Genomic DNA, 22,509 nt, shown 5'->3' with positions numbered 1-22,509 from the left:
TCCCAATCCTCCCTAGTTACCATAGTCAGTGACCCAGACAGCACAAGTTAGAAGTGCTTCAGTTCACACTCACAAAGATGTGCCATGAAGTCATAGCAACTAGGAGGAAATGGTGGGGGGGGGGAGGTGAGAGCCGAAGTAGTCACAGAAACATCTCCCTCCCCTGCTGAGCGCCGGGCACATCACGTCATGTCAGCAGAGGCTTCATGCTGTAGTGAGAGGGGGGCAATTTCAACTCACTGCTACTCCTGAAATGCGCACTTGAGAGATGGCGCTCTTCCCAGAGCTGTCAATCTTCTAGCATTCACGATCCTGAAAATCGATTTAATAGAACATTTTAAAGTAACTTTTTTGAAACTTTATGCCAAAAAGAAAGAAGAAGAAAGCAAGGTGCTAATTGCACTTTAGAGCTTTAGGTGATTTTCAGTCCAGGCAGGATCTCAAAGTATTTGATGAACTCTAATCTCACATAACCTTGCTTCACCCCTTAGTGGGAACAGATCAGTATTGTTGAGTTCATTTTACAATATGGAGAAACTGAGGCCCTACTCAAAAAAGATGAGAATGTCACTGCTTCCACTTTTTGACTTCGAGAGGAATTAAAGGAAAATGTGGCTTGTCTGGATCACTGGTCTCAGACTGAGATACCACGTCACGCACATTTCAGTTGCAAATGCTCCACTCAAGATGTCAGTGTCAAAAAAAAAAAAAAAGATGTCAGTGTCACTGGTCAGTATGCCTTTGCCACAGGTTTGGAAACACGCAGGCAGCTGATAGCTCACATCCCTACAATTCTACAAAGAGAAATGGAAGGAAAGTGCATTTATCATCCAAGTTTCTTTTTGCTAAAAATCTCAAGGAAGAATTCTGACTGGGTGGTTTGGGTATCATACCTCACCTGGACCAATTGTTGAGGTCAGAAAATGGATGGCCAGGCCTAGATCACATGGGTCACCCCCCATGGCCAATGGGAGCGTGGAATACTACCCAAAAAAGAGGATTAGCCAAGATATACCCCGGCAGAGGAATTGTGGCCTGAGCAGCCATCCCAGATTGTGTCTTCAATCAATCTTCTACCTCAACAAAAAGAGGCCGCCAAAAACACACATCTTTCCCCCTCCGTATCTTAAGCCCTCTAAGATAAAGATGACTTGCCACTAAGTCTTTGTGTGTGCACACACTTGATTCCGTAGGGTAAAATCACAGAAGTGGCACAACTGGGTCAAATGGTCCATTTTTTGAAGGTTTTGATCCTCCTTGCTGATCTGCTTTTCTGAAAGGGGGTATGAATTTACATCCCCACCAGTATGTGAATGTATTATCATTATTCTTTTTATCTGCTTCCTAAAGAAAATGCAAAATGGCCAAAAGGAACAAGTGAAACAAAAGAGAAGGAAAGGATCCAAATAAATTACCATTTAGACAACCAAGATCTGAACAACTGAGAAATGTTTGCCCTGACAAGGTATGAACGAAATCAGGCAAAAGACAGATGATGCTGGATCCTATCTATGAGCAAGGGCCGTGACCTTTCAGAATCAGGCAGCAATGTGAACGAGAAGTGTCCTCATGTCAGGCAGCTGAGCATGTAGAAGTAGCCGGCCATGCATAGCTTACGTCCCCAGCCTCCTCTGACAAGAAAGTCAGATGAACTCCCGGCAGCATGTAGACGGGATTACATTTCTCAAGGATAACAGCCCATCGAAGCCAGAGCAACATACCTGTCAAAGGCACACTCAGCCCCATATCTGCCCCGATGAACTGTGGGCTAATTGCCATTGCCAAAAATAATCTCCACAGATTATAGCAAGCATCATAAATAACAAGGGGCTCTGTGACGGTGCATTATGACAAGGTCTCAATCGCTCTTATCTTTTACTAGACTGGAGCTTGTGCATTTGTGTTACTAATGAATCTTTTTCATTTGTGCAAGTGATGTTTCCATTGACAATGACATGAACATAAAGTGGAGGTTAATTTACTCCATTGCGAGAGGTTCATTATTTAACCTGACGTTGAGGACAAAACAATGTAGCTTAATAGATGACAAATAGAAATTAGTTGTGATGAATTTTGCCATTTAATTCTAGCAGGCTCACTGAATGTTTGCCATAAACATGGCAAGAAAGCCAGAATTAACTTCTCTGTGGGTGGGGTTTGCTCACTCTGCTATTTCCAGGGTATCATCCAAGGATCAAAAAACTTCCATTGGGAGGTTCCACTGGAAACCAGCAATATCCAGTTATATAAAAGACTTTAGAGGCTAATGGTAATACACGGTCATTGGGTCAAGTTTTATTGGATTGTTTTCCTTTAACACCAGATAAACAATTGACTTACAATGCTAGACACTAAAGTTATGTTGAATTTTGATAGCTGTTAGCACTGGCATCTAAAACCCTATGCTTATGGGCGCCTGGGTGGCTCAGTGGGTTAAGCCGCTGCCTTCAGCTCAGGTCATGATCTCAGGGTCCTGGGATCGAGTCCCGCATCGGGCTCCCTGCTCAGCAGGGAGCCTGTTTCTTCCTCTCTCTCTCTGCCTGCCTCTCTGCCTACTTGTGATCTCTCTCTGTCAAATAAATAAATAAATAATCTTTTAAAAAAATAAAAAATAAAACCCTATGCTTGTGCCTTTTTGTTCTTCTACATGAAGGTAGCTGACCAGGAACAGGAATGAGCTATAAATCTACAATCAAACAGAGCTTGTGTTCGAATTCCAGGCCAACCAGTCACCAATTAGATGTGTTTAGATTAGTTATTCAGCTTCTCCTACCCTCGGTTTTCTCAATCACAGAATGGGAATGATAATAGAACTTCCCTCGTCCTGTAGCTCAGATGGGATTCTGAGGAGGAAGAGGTATATTCAACTTGGAATTTTTATGGAGTCAGTGTTCTTGAATAATGGTTGGAAATTCAGTCATTGATTTTGATTTTTCCCCTCTCTGTCAAGACATACTATCTGTAAGAAACTCAGGATATGTCATTTACACCATCACACGATCAGTGTGTGCCTCACCCCAATGGTGTCAGCAATCTGTCTTGTTTTTTCGCTGTAGAGAGAAAGACTGTCCCCAAGTTAAGGAATTTTAGGTTCAGTTGATTGGGTAAGGAAGGAAAGAAAGGATAAAGCCATTTTAGGCAAAAAGGACTGCCTACGCAAACCTCTGTGTTAGTAAGAAGTATGGGAAATAAAGAAATCCAGTGTGGTCAGAGTGTAGAAAACCAGAAGGTCATGTAGGAGAAATAGGCAGAGCCAAGATTTTGCAGACTTTTGAAGGCCAAGGTGAAGGGTTCTTGTCTTTATCCAAAGAGCAATACCTGGAAGGCCAATGTCCTAACCAGAGTCATAATATGTTTGGATTTCACTTTAAATAGAGAACTCTGGGACTAGTATGGAAAATAGCTTTGGGTGCCGGCCAGGGTAGATGCATTCAGGCCAGGCTGGAAGCTACTGCAGTGGCCCAGACAAAGATGGCAATAACTTTGGATGAAGCATTGGTAGATAAAGAGAAGTAGAAAGATTTCATAAGTATGTTGGAGGTAAAATTAACTAGACCTGGCAGTGGACTGGATGTGGAGATAAAGAAGGGACTATCAATGATGATTTGCATGAGTCACTGAGCTCAGCACCCTTGTTTAGAAATAAAAGAGTAAGTCTCAAGGAAAGTGAATTAATTTTCCAGAAACCAACATATCTATTAGTGACTGAGTTTATAACACGTGCTTATGTGTGTGTAGTATCTATATGCATGATTTGTGTATGTAAGTGAGAAAAAGTATTTGTGTGTATACTGTGTAGACACACATATCCAGGATATATTATTTAGATAAGCTAGAAATTTGAGGACTATTTTATCTCTAAATAAAAGTTGGAAATCCTATGCCCATCTCCCATCTCCATTAACTGCATCCCTGTGACATAGTATCCCTGTTCTGTGCTTATTTTTCTAAACTGCAGAGTGTATATACAGCCCTCTACATACTTTCTTTTATCTATCCAGTGTGTGGTCACCTCATTTTTATTGTTATTCTGGCTTCTATTCAATTTATTAGTTTGTGGTCTATGAAAGCATATTTTAATAATTTTGAAGGAATCTTTTCATCATAGAAGCTTGTCTTAAGAAGGCCTGAAATAATCAGTATTTCAGATTTTTACTACGCTCCAGCCCCTTCCCCCACCATGCACACATACTCATATATGTTTTGCTATTTTAAAGAAAGAGATTTAACAGCCATAAGGCACTTTTAAAAATAACATTCACATCTGGGCTGACCACCTGTATGCCAAAATTTAGCTTGATGTTAATTAAAACAGGCATGTTATAAACCTCAGGAAATGGCAGCTGACCCCTAACTATGAATATAATGCTATAATAATACGTAGTAAAAATAAGACATTTTGAGGCTGTTGCCCAAACCACTCATGCATTAAAATTCTCACCACTGTATACCCTGCGAGAGGACGGGTAAATCAACTGCAGATATGGTCCAACCAAAAAATAATAATGATAACAATTCAAGGGGTAAGAGCCATTCATTCATTCAACAGATGGCTGTGCTGGACAGACATTGGCATTCTGCCTCATGAGGAAGATTCTGTGTGGAGTTTGGAAGACTGATGAGCTCTATCCTGCTGGACATAATAATAATGATATCGATGCAGCTGATAATTACCAAACCTTTTATTCTGCCTCTTGCACCTACATTTAAGCTAGGCACTTAACACAGATGACTTCATTTAATCCTCCTAACTAGCCTACAAGGTAGGATCTATGATTATTCCCATTTTACAGATGAAGAAACAAAGGCTTATGAGATGTAGTGACCTGGCTGGTGCAGTGGCAGAACTGGCAGTGGAATGCAGGCCCTCTGACCCCATGGCTCATGTGTGTCACAATGGTTCTGCATGGCCACCAAAGCCTGCCCCCCACTCCCACTTGAACCTTTCCACCTGTAAACTCACCCCATTCTTTTCATCCCCACCCACAAGTGACTCCTACATTTTCTACCACCTCCCTTCCTGATGCTTTTTTGTCACTGCACTCCCATGGGACCCCAGTGCCTCTCCCATATCCTTATCTTGTTTCCATCAGCCCCGCTCTTGAAGCACTTCTCTTAATTGCCTCCGACACCCAGGCATTTGACAACCTAGCTTTTGCTCTGCTTTTCATTTGACCCAGCTATTTGCCATTGTCTGCGAATTCGAAAATTGTCGTCTTTCTCCTGCACCTTAAATTTTTGCTTCATAAAGCAGGGTATTGGAAATTTGCATTTTAGATCTTAGGGCATGTATATTTAGAATGTAACCAAGTAGAATAACATATATTTTTACTGCAACTGGATATTAGAATATACAGACACTGGCATTAAAAAAACAAAAAACCCAGGATTCTCTATTGTTCAGACTACACTGTCAGGAGTACACTGGCACAACCATGAAGAGCATTTGAAGTGGTAAGTCTCATATCTAAAATTTCCATGTTCACTTCCAAATGTGTACTTTTAGAAGTTGTTTTTTTTTTTTTTTTAACTTTGCAATTCAATTGTATTGCAGTGGATAGAGCTACAGTAATGGTGGTGCAAGGTACACAAGGGTCCTTGAATCCACTGCATATGCAATATACAACAAGATTTGACAAACCCTCCCACAGGACCTCTAAGGCTTTAGATGTGCTAGTCTGGACTCCAGCTTGGAATCAGAAAGATCAAGGTTTTGTTCACACCTCTACACATATTCACTAAGTGACCTTGGACAAGTCATTGAACGTCACTGTGCCTTGGTAAATTCCTTTAAAATGCGAACGACTAGGTAGAACCCTCCCTGAATAAAATGAAATGAGAGAATACATTTAACATGCCTCATCTAGTTTGTACTCAATGAATAATATCTGCTGTTTGTGCCAATTCTTTTGTAGTTGTTTTTGTACTAGTAGTCGTTGTCCTAGTGTTTGTTGCAACAGCACATCCAAGTTCTGACCTAGGGAAATTCTGCCTGCTCCTTCCCTCTTCAGACATACCAAACTGCTGTGGTGACTCCCAAACACCATATTGTTTCATCTCTTCTATGTCTTTTTATATGTCCTTCTCCTTTCCTGGAAGTGTCAGTCTCCTGTAAATTGGCCTGGTGAAGTCCAAATCACTGTCTGCATTTATGAAATTCACCCCAACTCCTCAAGACAGCCTTAAATATTCCTTATCCCATTTTTCTTAGAGAGGTCTCCGTAAACTGAGCTGGTAGAGAACAGGGACTATGTTTTATTTTATTTTTTTTTTTTGATGTTATATTCCCAATACCTGGCATTAGTGGCTGGCGGGCTGTAGAGACCTATGTAAGATGCCTTGGCATCAAGAAACAGAAAACCCCACATCAAACTGGCTGAGCATTAAGGAACTGTGCCATCTCATACAACACCAAGTACAGAGGCAAGATGGGATCCAGGGCTCATGCAATGATTCAACATCACATCAAGAGCCTGGCTCTTCCCACCTTCCTGCTGCCATCTCAGGGAGGTGGCTTTGCCTTCACGTGGAGTCTTCTTGAGCATAAGATGGCTGCCACAGTTCCAGGCCTCTCATCCAGGTACAACAATAACCGAGGAAGAAGGAACCATTTTTCTCCTGTGTCTTTTTTAGAGTGGCCAGAACCATCTCCCAGAAGCCCTTAGCATACTTCTGATACTCCATTTCCCAGGATTAGGTTTTATGTTTGTTCTCAAACCATTCACTCGCAGGGGAAATGAGATTACCATGATTACTATAGGCTAGGGATCAGCAAACTTTTTCTGTAAAAAGCCAGACTGTAAACATTTTTAGGCATGGAGAACCATAACAGTCTCATTGCAACTATTCAATGTACCCTTACAGCACAAAAGCACCCATATATAATGTGTAAAAAAATAAGTGCTATTATGTTATGTTCCAGTAAAACTATTTATGGATGCTAAAATTAAAATTTTATATAATATTCATGTGTCATGAAATAGTCTTCTTTTGAATGTTTTTCAACTACTGAAAACAATGTTGAAACTATTCTTTGCTTGAAGGCCACACAAAAACAGGCAGCAGGTCAGATTGGCCCAACGTCAATTGTTTGCCAACCCTTGGCTTAGTGTTTGGTGTCAAATGTAAGTTTAAGTGCCATCTACCATAATGTCCAAAGTGCATAATAAATATTTTAAAAATTAAATGAATAAATGATTCAAGAGAACACAGTTCTTGCCTGGGAGAAGTTCATATGATATACATGAATATGATTTCGAATATGATTTCCCAAAAGATATGTCTTAAATAACTGCTTTCCCTAATGATGGTGGAGTTAGCAGGACTAAACAAACAGAAAATTATGGTTTGTGACAGCTTAGATGCTAAATTGTGAAAATGGAAGGTAAATAATTTTTTGTGTTAGGATGTGTGGGAAATACAGATTTGAAAAACCCTTCATGAATCTAAAGTCATAAAAGGTTTGCTTTGATGGTAAGTAGGTGAAAGAGATTACTTAATGGGTGTTTTCTATGTTAACATCTTCTGACTTCACAATTTTCCAAACATAATGTTGCATGTATCCTGATGCTGGCGAAGAGATAATTATAGAGTAACTGCTTGCACTCAGTGTAAATTAATCAAATGTAAATTAAATAAACTGTAAATAGAAGATACTCCTTAGCTGATACGGCAAGTGAATCACCTCCATTATAGACTCATTTTTGCAAAATTACATCTAATCATAGTATTTTAAGATAGTGTTTGGCAAAACATCTCTAAATCTGTCAACAAAAGCAGCAATTACTTCTTTGCGGCTGAATACCTTTGCCAACAAACACCCATCTGTCTGGAAAGATTTATGTATGATTCTGCCTAAAGGCAGGGCTAAAATCTCAATGACCTCTGGAGGTTTCTTTCACCTTTGTGCTCTGAGAGTCAATAAAAATTCATTTTAGAGCAATACTGCAATCCTTAAAAAACTACAAACCCACGATGTAATCAAGTCTGTTCCAAGAATCCCCAAAATAAATATTCTTCTAGGTAATTATATAACTTATTTTGCTTGATCAACATTTTAATCTTGCTTGTCAGTTGCGGCTTTAACAGAGTCTAACTCCTTAATATGACTCATAAGACCCAGCATAGCTGCAGTTGAAGTCAGCACTGTTCTTTATGCTCCACTGGACTGATTTCCTCAGTTCTTCAAGCACATGGCGCTTGCTTCCAGGCCTTGGATCATGCAGGTCCTTCTGCCTGGGCCACTTCTTTCCTCTTCCTATTTCACTCACCCGTTGGTGTGGTTTATGTTTCCTCTTCCTTCAGGCCTTGGATTAGCTTGGAGGATCTGGAAGCCTCCTTTTCTCCTCCTACCCCATCATGGGTTAGGTGCACCTTCCATGCATATAGTGCTCTGTACTTGTTGGCTCCTTTCTTCATATTTATAATCCATGTACTTTCCTGTGTATTTGTTAGTCTCTTAAGAGTCAAGGACAAGAGCTGTGACTTATATTAATTACAATAAAAATTACAGTAAAAAGTAGAGGAGGCCAGGTCGTGAAGGGATTTATATGCCTTGCTAAAGAGTTTAGACTTTGCCCTGAAGGGTATAAAAAGAAACCACTGGAGACATTTGCTGTGCTCATCTACGACTTTGGAAGCAATATCAGAGAATGGACTTCAAGAGAGCAAAATGATAGATGGTAAGAGGTCAACACTAGAGGCAGCAAGACCACTTGGGAAGTGGTTTCTGTGAGAGAGGATAGATGTCTGATACAGCTGTGAATACAGTGAATGGAACATAGTGGTCAGTGACATTTAATGGGTAGAAATCTATCCAGTTAGTGACTACCTATGAATGAAACTGAAAGACTGGAAGAGAGAGAAATCAAAGTTTGGACAGCTAAGCAAAGGACAGTGCTAGTTAAGTCAGAAGAAATCTAGAAGGAGAAGCAAGTTGAGAATGGGGGAAAAAGAAGATTAATTCCATCATAGACAAGCTGATTTCAAGGAGCCTGCAAAGCATCTAGGAGGAGATGATCAATAGTTGTCTGTATACATATGGATCTGGAAGTGACTAAGTCTAGACCAGATAAAATATGAGATCCATCTGATTATAAAGAGCATTGAAGTCACAGGTATTTAGATCACTCAAAGAGAATGAATATTAAAAAAATAGAGGAGAGCTTGGCCAGAAGCTTGAACAATACCAACAATTCAAGGGCAGGTAGAAGAGGAGGGGATCATAAGGAAAACTGAGAAGTGGCCAGAGAGGAGGGTAAAATCAAGAGGAAGTATAGTCAAAGGAAAGAGAAAGTTCAAGAATGCAGATATTAGTAATCAGCTATGATTACATAACAATCATAAAATCTCAGTAACAAACTAGAATAAGCATTTATGAACCAGCTCACAGGTCTAAGATTCAGCTACAATGGCTGGGGCTGATCTGCCCTATGTGTCTCTCATTCTTTTGGGACCAGTAAGCTTCCTGGGGTATGTTCTTTTCCTAGTGATGGCAGAAATTCAAGAGGAGCATGTGGAAGCTTACAACACTTTTAGATTCTCGTCTCAGACTGGCACTGTACCACTTTTACCCATATTCCATCAGCCAAAGTAAGTCACAAGGCTGGGCTCCACACTACTGAGTGGAGAAGTGATTAATAGGAATAAGAATTATGACTGTGGCTGAAGCAATTTCATAAGAGGCTTAATAATGCCCTCAAGTAAAAAGTGACATTGCTCACTTAAATGAAAATATTGTTTTATGTGCTTTAAAACATACCTAGAGCCAGCGGCCTGATTGGCCCATCCCTTTGGAGAACTCTAGCATACCAGGGTCAGCCCCTACAAAACACACCCTTATAAGAAGCCAAAGGACTTTCCAGGAGAAAATAATTAAACTAATGTGATTGTGGGGTCAGGATTTGGTATCAGGAAGACTGACTCAAGTAAGCTCATAAGAAGAAAAGTTCATTGTAAGTACATATGTCGAATAGAAATGGGAAGCCATCAAGAATGGAGTCATATCTAGGGGCTGAATACCTTCGCTGGTTTTCACACAGGTCTGATGGTCTCTTTTTCATATTATTTTAGCTACTCTTTGCACTTCTGCATAATTCTCCCCACTTGTCAACTGGATACTCCTTGTACTCATACAGTTTCTATTCCATTCTAAATTCTATTTGCATGTAATTCTGGATGTCTGCGGCTCTAGCTTGGACCATTTTGTGTCCTTGGGCTGTCCAAGTTTCCCAGTTCAAACTCCTAAACGTGAGATATGCATCTCTTCAACTCATTTCTCACACTAACCTGTGTAACTGGCAAATTTATTAATTGGTTATCCTTGAGTCTTATAGCTGTCCCTAATCTAAATATTTGTGACCCACTGGAGGGAGGTACAAAGAATAAGGAAGTTTCCCTCAGGAAGTACTATGGATAGGAAGGTATCCGCTGAACTTTCTAGTATAGGGAGGTTCCAAGAACATTGGAATTAGGATTCAAGAAAGAGCAAGTAAAATGCTTACCCTTCAACTATTGGGAGAATCCCTACACAGAAAGTTCATCCTGAAGGAAGAAGGGTTGGAGATGTGACTAAAATCCACATCACTGATCTATTATAGATATAAAGAGAGATTTTAGCAAGCTATATAATGGAATGTTTCTTGTTTATCTCTCGGTCCAACTTCACTTTCAGGAGCTTATCTCAAGATTCTTGAGAAGAACCAAAGAAGTACATGGAATATAAAATTATAATTCTGGGAGAGATGTAAGAGAAACTAAAGCCACACTGTTTGAAATCCCTATCCAAGGAATGAGATGGCTGGCAGAAGGTCCTCCTCCCACTTCCCACCTCACCGAAAGGAATGATACAATAGGGCAGGAAGGACCAAAGTCATGGTCGTGTAAGATGACTGGTGAGATACCAAGTCAACCAGGATGGCTATGTTTGTTCTTCCTACATTATCAAAGAGGAAAAACAATCTTAGAATAATGAGCTAAGAGTTCCCTGCTACTTCATGGCATTCATTCATTCCCTTCTTAAAGGGAATCATTTGAATTCCATTTCACAAGATTTGATTTCCATCCAGGAGCACAAGGAATAGTCATCCATAGTGTCTGATAGTAGGGCTGTCACTGCTCTTTCCACAGAATTTATAGGGAGGCATCCTTAGTTGATCATGGGGCAGATTTTCTTTTCTATTCTCTAGAAATTATTCAATGAACACTAAGAATCTTATGTTCCAAATATGAGTTGTACCACTACTCCCAACCAAGGATGTCTCTGAGTACTCGATTGCTTTTTTTTTTTTTTAACTGTGCAACTACTCTGCTTACAAATGAGTCAGATCTGAGATAAATGATAACACTGGAGACCTAAAACATATTAGAAGCAATTAGAGAACAACAGAGAACAGCATATGGCCAAGTGTCACACAAGAGAGTACAAATAACAGTTCAAAGAAGGCAAGGTTAAATTAGCTAGAATCATGGTAATGGGGTCAGGGATAAAGAGAGGATTAAATTTGAGCTAACCCCAAGGAACCAGCTCTTAAGGCCATTAAAAAGGCTCCAAAGTATTTCTCTCTTCCCTCACCCTCAAAACAAAATAATAACAAAAATGTATAAATAATTATTTACTTTAATTTTTTAAATAAACATATGCCACACCTGTTACTTTTAAAAGGAGGGAAAAGGTGTTAGCAAATCAAGCCATAAGGTGTCACAAATCCAAGAAGGTTGGAAATCACCACATTCAAGTCCCCCTTGGGTTTGGAGAGATTTATGCTTCTTAAAGGCATTCAGACATTAACAGCTCAAACCCCCACACTGTACCCTGGCTTCATTTAAAGGACCCATAGGTCAGACCAAAACACAACAGAGCTTTATATGCCAATTTTTCTTGACTCTCTGTAGGTCAGGGGAAGTTAAGCTCATGTAATTAGGGGATAAAGAGGGAGGCTGGGAATGGGGGATGGAAGCATGATGAAAGTTCCAGAGTTTAAAGGCTCAGTAGGAAGCCAGAGGAAAAGTCGATAAAGTCATGTCTTTATGAAGCATGTGTTTTCCATGGTAGAGTAAACGTATTTGCCATTAAACCCACGGAATCTTTCTCTGTGACTTGGCACACTCACCCACCTGTGGGGCAAGGACAATTCAAAATCATTATGATGATTGTGAGACCATTGTTATCTCAAGCTGCCTTCCCAATTATAAAATATTGATTCGATTACATTCAGTCTAATATCAGCCCTAACTACATTACATTAACTTTATTCCACAATTGAAAATCCAGGTGACTTTTTGTAATTCTCTTTTAAGTAAAATTGTTGATTAATTAAACTATTCATAAAAGACACCAAAAAACAAAGAGGTTCCTCAAAAGTTCATTCTCAACATGTAATCATCAAAAGAGGTCAGTAAGCAATGACCAGCAGCAATACAAACAAAGCAGTGAAAACCAAGAACAGCCATGGCTGAGAAAATAAATGAAGAAAATCCCATAATCCTCAGAACAAATACATGGAAAGAATCTTAAGATTGTCCCAATCACAAACATCAATACTCATATAAATGACCAGAATCCAGAGTCAGTCTCCCAAATTCCAGCTGTGCTATTAACAAACTAATGAAACCCATGAGTCCTTCAGACTGAAGACAAGTGTTAATGGATCCAGTGAGCTTCTTCTGAAAACTGGGTATCATATTGATGATCATTTACACTACATACTTCCACCAGGAACTATTACCAGTGGTATTCTTGTGACAACATAAAATTGAATGTTGTTAGTCAAATACGGCTTGTCTATTAGAAATTTTTGAAATCTATCGCTACAAAGAAGGAAGAATTTTTAATGTTACAAGTTTTTTCAGTCTCTTTATTCATTATCTATCATCTGTCCATTTTTCCATCCATTCAATCATTTCTCTCTTTCTTTCTTTTTTTCTTTCTTTCTCTTTCTCTTTATTCTCCCTTCCTTCCTCCCTTCCTTCCTTTCTTCTTCTTCCCTTCCTTCCTTCCCCCCTTCTTTTCTTCCAAGGAATGTGCACTGAGCATCTGCTAAATGTTAAGCCTTGTCTGGGCTTTGGGAAGACAGTGGTAAACAAGACAAACAACGTTCTTTTTTCAGTGTACTTTACATTTTAGAGAGGACAGGCAGATTTAAAAAATAGTAAATAAATACATAAAGAAAGAAAATCTCCTTTTATAGACCACCTCCTGTAATATTTCTTGAAGGGCTGGCTTAGTGGTCACATATTTTTTTTCTGTTTCTGCCAGTCCCAGGAGCTCCTTGTCACTCCATCCATTCTGAATGACAGACTTCCCGGCTAAAGAATTCTGGGCTCCATGTTCTTCTCATGTAGTGCCCTGAATATGTTTTGCCAGCTGTTCTGGCTTACCAGGTCTCTATGGATGGGTCTGATTTTATTCTGATGTTCCTCCCTCTGTACTTAAGGAGTCTCTTCCCTCTAACTGCCCTTAAGATGGTTTCCTTGGTTCTAAGATTTGTGAGTTTTACTATTACATGCTGGGGAGTTGGTCTGCTCTCCTTGATCTTGGGAGGGGTCCTCCTAAGGACAGGAATGCTTGTTTCATTCCCCAGATTAGGGACATTCTTAGCTGTGATTTGCTCAAATATATCTTCTAGTCCTCTCTCTCTCTCCAACCCTCTCAGAGATCCCAATAATTCTGACATTGGAATGTTTCATGACATCATTTATTTCTCTAATTTTGTTTTCATGGATTTTAAGCTGTTTGTTCCAGGCCTCCTCCTGTTCTTTCTTTTCTATCAGTTTGTCTTCCAGATCACCAGTTCATTCTTCTGCCTTGTTTATTTAGAGTATCTAGATTAGATTGGATCTCATTGATAGCATTTTTAAGTTCTGCCAGATCAGCTCTCATTTCTGCTCTGAGAGAATCTATGTTGCCATTAATAGTATTCTCCAGCCTAGCTATTGTCTTCATAACTGTTACCCTGAAGTCTATTTCTGACATCTTGCTTATATCCGTATCCTTTAGGTTTGAGAGAGAGGTCATTGTCTCTGGGTCTTTTCCTTTGCTGGGAGTTCCTCCTCCTAGTCATTCTGTTAAGTTGTGGTTGAGGGGATGTATAGCTGAAAATATTAACCACAATCCAGTTAAGGTGTACCCTGGGAAAGTTAAGTTCAGAGCAATTGGAAGCCACCACCACCACCACAAAAAAAAAAAAAAAAAAAAAAAAAAAAACCCACACAGCCAAAATGAAACCCAAGAATAAGATTTATAAAGTACAAAAACAAAAACAAACAAACAAAAGGACCCACAAAAAATAAAGAAAGAAAGAAAGAAAGATAAAAGGGAGGGGTGAAGGGAAGGTGGGTTCTTTCAAGACACATCTTCAAAGGCAAGGGAAATAAAAGCAAAAATGAACATTTGGGGCTTCATCAAGATAAAAACTACTGAACATCAAAGGAAACAGTCAACAAAACAACAAAGAAAAGAGGTAACCCATGGAATGGGAGAAGATATTTGCAAATGACACTACAGACAGAGGGCTGATATCCAAGATCTGTAAAGAACGTCTCAATCAACACCCCAAAACACAAATAATCAGGTCAAAAAATGGGCAGGAGACATGAACAGACTTCTCCAAAGAAGACATTCAAATGGCTAACAGACACATGAAAAAATGTTCATCATCATTGGCCATCAGGGAAATTCAAATCTAAACCACATTGAGATGCCACATTATAATAGTTAGAATGGCAAAATTGACAAGGCAGGAAGCAACAAATGTTGGAGGGAATGTGGAGAAAAGGGATCCCTCTTACACTGTTGGTGAGAAAGCAACTTGGTGCAGCCACTTTGGAAAACAGTGTGGAGTTTCCTCAAAAAATTACAAATAGAACTACCCTATGACCTGGCAATTGCACTACTGGGTATTTACCCCAAAGATACAGATATAGTGAAAAGAAGAACCATAGGCACCCCAGTGTTCATAGCAGCAATGTCCACAATAGCCAACCTATAGAAAGAGCCAAGATGCCCCTCAATAGATGAATGGTTAAAGAAGATGTGGTCCATACACACAATGGAATATTACTCAGTCATAAGAAAGGATGAATACCCAAATTTTGCATCAGTGTGGTTGGGACTGGAGGAGATTATTCTAAGTGAAATAGATTAAGCAGAGAAAGTCAATTATCATATGGTTTCACTTATTTATGGAACATAAGGAATAGCATGGAGGATATTAGGAGAAGGAAGGGGAAAATGAAGGTGGGGAATTGGAGGGGGAAACAAACCATGGTAGACTATGGACTCTGGGAAACAAACTTAGGGTTTTGGAGGGGAAGGGTTGGAAGATAGGATAACCTAATGATGGGTATTAAGGAGGGCATGTATTGCACGGAGCACTGGGTGTGATATGCAAACAAAGAATCATGGAACACTACATCAAAAACTAATGATGTACTGTATGGTGACTAACATAACACAGTTAAAAAAAAGGGGGGGGATCTCATATGATGCTTGGAGTTATAGAGAACAGAAAACAAAGTAATAGGAGAGAGTCTGCTTTAGAGAAGGTGGTAGGGAAGGCCCCTGTCCGAGGGAGAAGTTACATTTGAGCTAACACTTGAACATGGAGAAAGATCAGCTATAACTCAAGGTTTCTCAGCCTCAACATTATTGATATTTGGGGCTGGATATTTCTGTGTTGTGGGGAATTATCCTGTATATTATAGGATATTCAGCAGCATTCCATATTCAGCCGGCCTCTGCCCATTAATCTAGTAGCAACCCCACTGCTAAGTCATGACAATCAAAAATATCTCTAAACATTGCCAAATATCTATCCCTTGTGCAACAAGGGGATAGATTGTCATTGATCCCTGCTCAGGAATCAATGGACTATATGAAGACCAAGGGGAAAATCAATCCAGACAAGAAGGACCATCACAGACAAACCCTCTGATGGAAATTAGCTTGATGCATTGGAAGCAAAAGAAAAAAGACCAATGTGGATGGAATGCAGTGAGAAAAGTTTAGAGTAAGGCAAGGTGAGGTTGGGAAGGTACCAGATGAGGCAGGAACTTGCAGGCCATGGTAGGATTTGCACTTAAGTCATGAAAACACATTCTTTATATGGAAGCTGTTAGTCCAGTGCAATAAAGAATAAATGCATGAACCAGATTTTGGAATTGTCTATGTTTCAGCAATTAACTAAGGATATCCTTGATGTAATGTTCCACAGTTTGAGGACACTTCTTATATCCAAATGTTCATACCTAGAGCAGCATTAGAAAAGAATCATAATCATCTCCATTCTGATCATTGTCTCCACAGTAGGTTACCATACTGCATTAACTGCCCTTTGTAAAAATGCTCCAACTCATCTTTTAAAAGGTTTGCTCTGCGAACAAAACAAAGCAAAACAAACAAAAAAGGTTTGCACTGAACACCTCCAGTACTAAGTGAAGAAGTACTTAATTTATCACCCTGTGGACAGGATCAGGATGGTCAATGGTAAATAAATCGTATGTCACCTTTGATGTGTGTTCAGTTTACATGTTACCTAATCAGAGGTTTAAAAAAAAAAAAAAAAAAGATCTCAAATTTTCCCAGCACAGACACATCTTTTGGAAAGTTTATTCTGAGGCAGGAACAAGAAGATTCTTCTCTTCCTATTTTGCCAAAAGAGAGATATAACTAATGAAAACTGTCTTGAACACTGAAATAACCATACCTTAACATGGTGGGTAATATAGAATTTCTCAGCTGCGTTAGATCTAGGGAAAGTAGTGCTGAAACCTGGAAGACCAACTCTTCAACACCTTCCAAATTTCAACTAAACAAAAGTTCCCTTCAAAATTACTCAAGCATGATTAGTTGAGCTGCAAGCTAAGAAATTGACTATATGTCAGAAATAACAATAAAAATACAGCGTGGAGCAATTTGTAAATGGTATGGCAGAGACAGACTTCAGGTCATATTTAAAAAAAAAAAGGCAAGGAGATTTTGCAAATAAGCAATACTGACAAAGTGAATAGGAGAACAAAACACCTGTATCCTCCTTTCTGCTCAATAATCCTGAAAGCTGCATGATCTAGTGAAAAGAGTTTGGGGCAAGGAAATTCAGTTTCTAACTTGAATGCCACTAAATAATGGTCTGACTTTGGCAAACCTCCATGATCTGCCTCGGTTTTCTTACCTGCTGAATGGGTGCAATAGTAGTAAGTGTACTTAACTCACAGAGTGGGTTTAATAACCTAACATCACAAATGTGCAAAAATTACATATAAAACACAAAATCTTATAAGTGTATAAAGAATTATGGCCAGAAAATCACCTGGGTTTTACCCTATGAATAGTCTTTTTTGGGCTGAAAAGAAAATTCCAGGATAAAATTCCATTTCAAATGGTCTACATAATCCACAGATCCAGATGATTTGTGGAGAATTCTCAGTTCATTTCCCCTGCATGGAAACTGAGATACAAGAATGAGAAATGAGAAACAACTGAAAGATATCTTCTCTGGGCTTGATGTCAACAATTTCATTTATTCACATAGAGAATTAAACTCATTCATTCTTTCATTCATGCATGCATTCAACAAACAGTAACTGAATGCCTACTAAGTGTAGGGATGGTGTTAGGTCCCGGATATGGAGAATGGAACGAGATCCTTGTCCGTGAAGAGTTTGTCACCCTATGGCTGACAAATAAGAGAAGAGGGAGCTCCTAACATTTATCGAACATAGAACTATGCCAGGTACTTTCTAGATGGTTTTACACATTTTACAACTATTTTCCAGGTGACAAACTGAGAAATGGGATATTTGAAAAATATCTTGCATAAAATCACAAAGCTCCTAACTCCGGAGGCGAATCAGAGCCTATTCATTAATTCACTCATATTCTTTATTGATTGAGCACCTACTGTGTACCTGACACAATGCCAGACACTGGGGATACAACAGGAAATAGACAAGAATCTCTGTTCTCAGGATGTTTACATAATTGTAAGGGGAGACAGATAAAATGCAATACACGTAAGTCTGCCTGACACCAAAAATCCAAGACCCATCCAAGCTGTCTTCCTCTGGATCACCACTGTATGGTAACAAAAAAGAACAAAAAAGAACAAGGGGGAAAATACATACCCATCCACAGACAGAAAAAAGAAACAAACAACTAAGTATCCCCAGTAAACCAGAAAGCTACAAAGAATAAAGCCAGATAAAGTAGCTAGCAAGACACTAAAATGTCCTCTTCCAAAATCTAAATCAAAAATGTGTGCATTTACAACGGAGCACCTGTAAAGGCAGGCAGCTCACAGACCACCGACGGCACAAAGACAGTGCCTGTCAGGGCACAAACATGAAAACCACCTCTCCACCAGAAGGCCTGAGGTTTACAGGAATTAAAAGGCCTGGGTCCCTGGCTCTTGGAGACGGCGAGACAAGGCAGAAACATATGCCTGCCCGCCTGGCAACAGCTCTCCCTGGCCTGGAATGAGCGTGTCTACACCGTCCAAGGGAAGCTGGCAGCCTCAGTGGCCTTGGGTGGAGAGAAGCCGTCGCCAGCCAGCACCAGCACGGGGCTTCCCTACAGGCAGCTCTTGCTGAAACAAAGAGGGACGAAGGGAAGAACTGTGGATGTCCAGCCTCCAGGCTCAGATCTAAAATCAAGAGCAGCGCTGCGCTAATGGAAGGCCGGATCTGCTCCAAAACCTTGACACTGCGTCTGGGATGCAATCTGAGTAATTTCCTGATGACTCTTCTCTGCATAATGGATTTGAGTTATAAAGGAATTTATGCCCTCAGGACCAAATTACCCAGATAATTGAAGATACAATGAGGGGGGGAGGGGGGAAATAGAAGCAGCAAGAAAGGCCTCAATTACACGGGTTTCTCCTTCACTCTGAATGAGTTCAGCATTTGAATTCACCATGGTGTTTAATTTTTAAAGTCACTTTACATCCACAAACTGCCGTGTGTAGAGTACAGTGAAATCGCGTCGAGCCCTAACCTAACACAGGCTTGAAGATTTTGCAGCCTGGACCTACCACCCTCCCACTGCCCCAGTCCTCCAAGATGAGCTAGAGCAGCTTAATATTAAAATAGGGTCCACTAAAACCTGTAGGTAGCCAGGCTGGCTTTGGGAACTCCGATACATCCCCTAGTCACAGCTAAGAATTTGATGGGATTTTTAAAGATAGGATGGTTTGAATTCCTCAGACCTGAACACCTACTCTGCTCCTGTTCCTTTTTGCAGTATTTCTCATACTTAAAGAATTACTTGCAGAATTGTAAGCACAAAATCACTAACTGTCTTGTATGAACACATTAAGGGATCTTCAAAGGCATTTTCAAATTCTGTCGACCTCTGTGCTGACTTGACACCCAAACCCAAGGAAACTATATCCCCAAAACATTGTTTTTAGGCCTACCTTGGGTACCAGTGGCTATAAGGCAAATTTGAAATCTTTTTCTTGTCCCATTTCACACTCATTGAAAGAAATTTTGAAATGTCAGTGTCTAAGGGTGCCTAGGTGGCTCAGTGGGTTTAAGCCTCTGCCTTCGGCGCAGGTCATGATCCCAGGGTCCTGGGATTGAGCCCCGCATCAGGCTCTCTGCTCAGTGGGGAGAATCTCCCCCTCCTTTCAGCCTGCCTCTCTGCCTATTTGTGATCTCTGTCTGTCAAATAAATAAATAAAATCTTAAAAAAAAAAAAAAAAAGAAATGTCAGTGTCTAAAAAAAATCACATAAGAGACCCCTTATCCACATGCTCTCCACCATCTAGGTTCCCTTCACTACCATAGAAGGTGAGAAAAGGGACACAAAGAAGTTACTTTTTCAAAGTTTCCCATGATTTAGTCCAGATTTATTGAGAGACTGAGGAATCTTCATTGTAGAGGTTACTTACCCCAGCACACTATATTTTATCTATTGACAGAGTCTCATTTTGTCACTATTTACAGAACTGGATAGACGAATGAATAAAAAGTCAAAGGTTCTGAAATATCACTGGAGTCTTGAAGCCCCAGAATCAGGGCTATAACAGATGGTGGCATACATAAGTAAATTTGGTAAATTATGCATAGACTTTACAAGGCACACAACACTGGCCAGCTCAAGTAAAGTCTGCCATGAAGCGCCAAAGGGCTTGGGAGTGGGGGTAGGATAAAGGGTGGTGAGTAGTCTGTAACAGGTGTTAAACCACTTATTCAAGCACTCCCACAAATGGCCTGAAAGATTTTCCCAGCATCCCCCTGCTCTCTATGAGTCACTGTGGGAATAGCAGTGAGGTTCAGAGTTGAGTTATAACCATTCAGTGAAGCATTTCCCTCCAGACTGTACAAAGGAAAGGGGCTATGTTAGTAAATTTATTGACTATTTCATTAGATCAATATGGAATATGATTTAAAAGGCTCTGCTCAGGCTCTTTAAATCTATTTAATCAAACCAATTAATAAAAAAGTAAGAAGTTGAAGCATATCCTGTAAGGTGCATCATAAATATATTCCCTTACTTGGGCTTTTGATCTCACCCAGGTAATTAACAGCTTTAGTTAAGTTCAGTCATTCCTTCACGCCTGGCTATGATCATAAAAACCCCCAGGCTATGTGTAGCTCTTGGATTTATTATGTTTTTCTTACTGCAAGAATGTCTCTCTCATTCCGTTTTCTCCCCTCCTTGGGAAAGTTTATGTAGCCATTGCTTTTGCAGCTGTCATAAAGGCTACACTGGCTGGTGAGCTCTGTGCTCCAGAGGCTGCGTGCACTTAGCTGTTGGTATCCAAGTCGGTAGCTTCTTCACTCTCACCCAACTATGCCACACTAACTCCTCTCTAGGAGTGGGGAAATAAAAACACCCTGAAGGACTGACTTCCAAGGTTCTTCTCTCCCATTGTCTATTTATTCTCAGCTACTTTTCATGAGGGAAATGGCCTCTCCCCTTGTTACACAGAATATGGTTCTTATGATGGGATTTGGAGCAGCCTCTTCCCCTGTAACTACTACGGAAGTACCAATCGTATCAGCTGTTCAACGACCACACTCTCCTCAAACTTCCTTCAAGTCCTCTACCAGTTCACTAGGTCTATCTTCCTAGCTACAAAGCTTTGAGATGCCTAGTCAAGCCAACATATCACCTAAAGCTGGGAGGGAATGTTCAGTGTCCTTCCAATGACAGAGTCAGTGTTAGCCTGGGTCTATGAGGCTGAGCTTGTAGCTTCATTCTGCTTTACAAGCAAAGAAATCTCAGTTTGGAAAGGCAGCAAATGTTTCCCTCTACACTCTCCTCTATCTCCATTTGAGGAGAAGCCTGGTAAATATAATTACCCAGGTAACCGCGCCAGGGTCCTTCCATAGCTGAAAACAGAGTCTAAAAAAAAAATGGTAATTAGCTATAAAATCCAAACTGTGTCAACAGTTGACCTTCTTAAATAAGTCACAATCCTTTGTGCAAAAAGTGGGGGAGATAAGACTCTCTCTTGATAGGACCTGTTTTCCATGGGCAATCAACTTTTGTTTCCACGCACTGGAAAGGCGGAAAGACTCACAAAAATTCGACTGAGGGTCTTAAATCAGAGCAATTGCTTTCTCAGTTTACGATCAATAGCAGCCTATTTTATTCTGCCTCCTTCTACTTACTTTAGCCCAATTCAGTAAGTATTTACCAAACCTCCACCATTCTAGACATGGTCAGAAAAGGCACAAAAGAAATACAAAACACATAGTGAGCACAAGGATTTCATAATCTGTGTAGGAGATAAAAGTAGGAAGACATGAAATGGTCATGTTTAAGACCATTTTCCCCTTAGCCAGCCCTACAAATACCTATTCCCACAAACTCTTGACCATCATTCATTCAACATTTATTGAGCATCTACTCTGCACTGTACATAAGGCTACAAATGGTGTGTGGACTGTGTATGATAAAAAGATAAGTGAGCAATTATTAGTCTCCATGGGTTTACTGTGGAATAAAGGAGAATGAAGATGCTTACAAATAATGTCATGGCTCTTCACATCAAGGAATTTATATGAATAAAACTCAAAAGAGTTTAATTCAGATACTCACATAATTTTAACACAGTCTAAACTAGCAACTCTATTGCCTGAAACCTCATCAATTTGTTCAAAAATAGGTAAAGGTCCCTTTGATTTAAGTAGATATCTGATTTAGAGAACATTTAATAAAGCAATATTTTTAAAACTTAAGGTAATTCAAATTAGTATTGACAGAATATGTAGCAGAGGGCATACTTGAATAAGTACCTAAAAATAATATATGATCTCTATGCCAGCTGCTTATAAGCAGGGTTTAGAAGACACATGAGGGGAGCTGAAAACTATACTGAGTTGTTCAAGCATTGCAGTTCTATTATACCAGGGCCTTAAAGAGCAAATTTCTTCAAAGAAATCTTCCTTCTTAGACTAACATTAGTATAAGAAGAAACATCCTCTTCTAATAACATGATAAATTTTAGCTCAACCTCTTTGTAAATAATCACTTGCAGAAAGAATAGTCATTATTATTCCTAG

Source organism: Mustela lutreola, chromosome 5 (genome assembly GCF_030435805.1).
Source record: "Mustela lutreola isolate mMusLut2 chromosome 5, mMusLut2.pri, whole genome shotgun sequence".
Classification (NCBI taxonomy): domain Eukaryota; kingdom Metazoa; phylum Chordata; class Mammalia; order Carnivora; family Mustelidae; genus Mustela; species Mustela lutreola.
The sequence above is the reverse complement of the archived record's forward strand: the minus strand, read 5'-3'. Positions refer to the sequence as shown.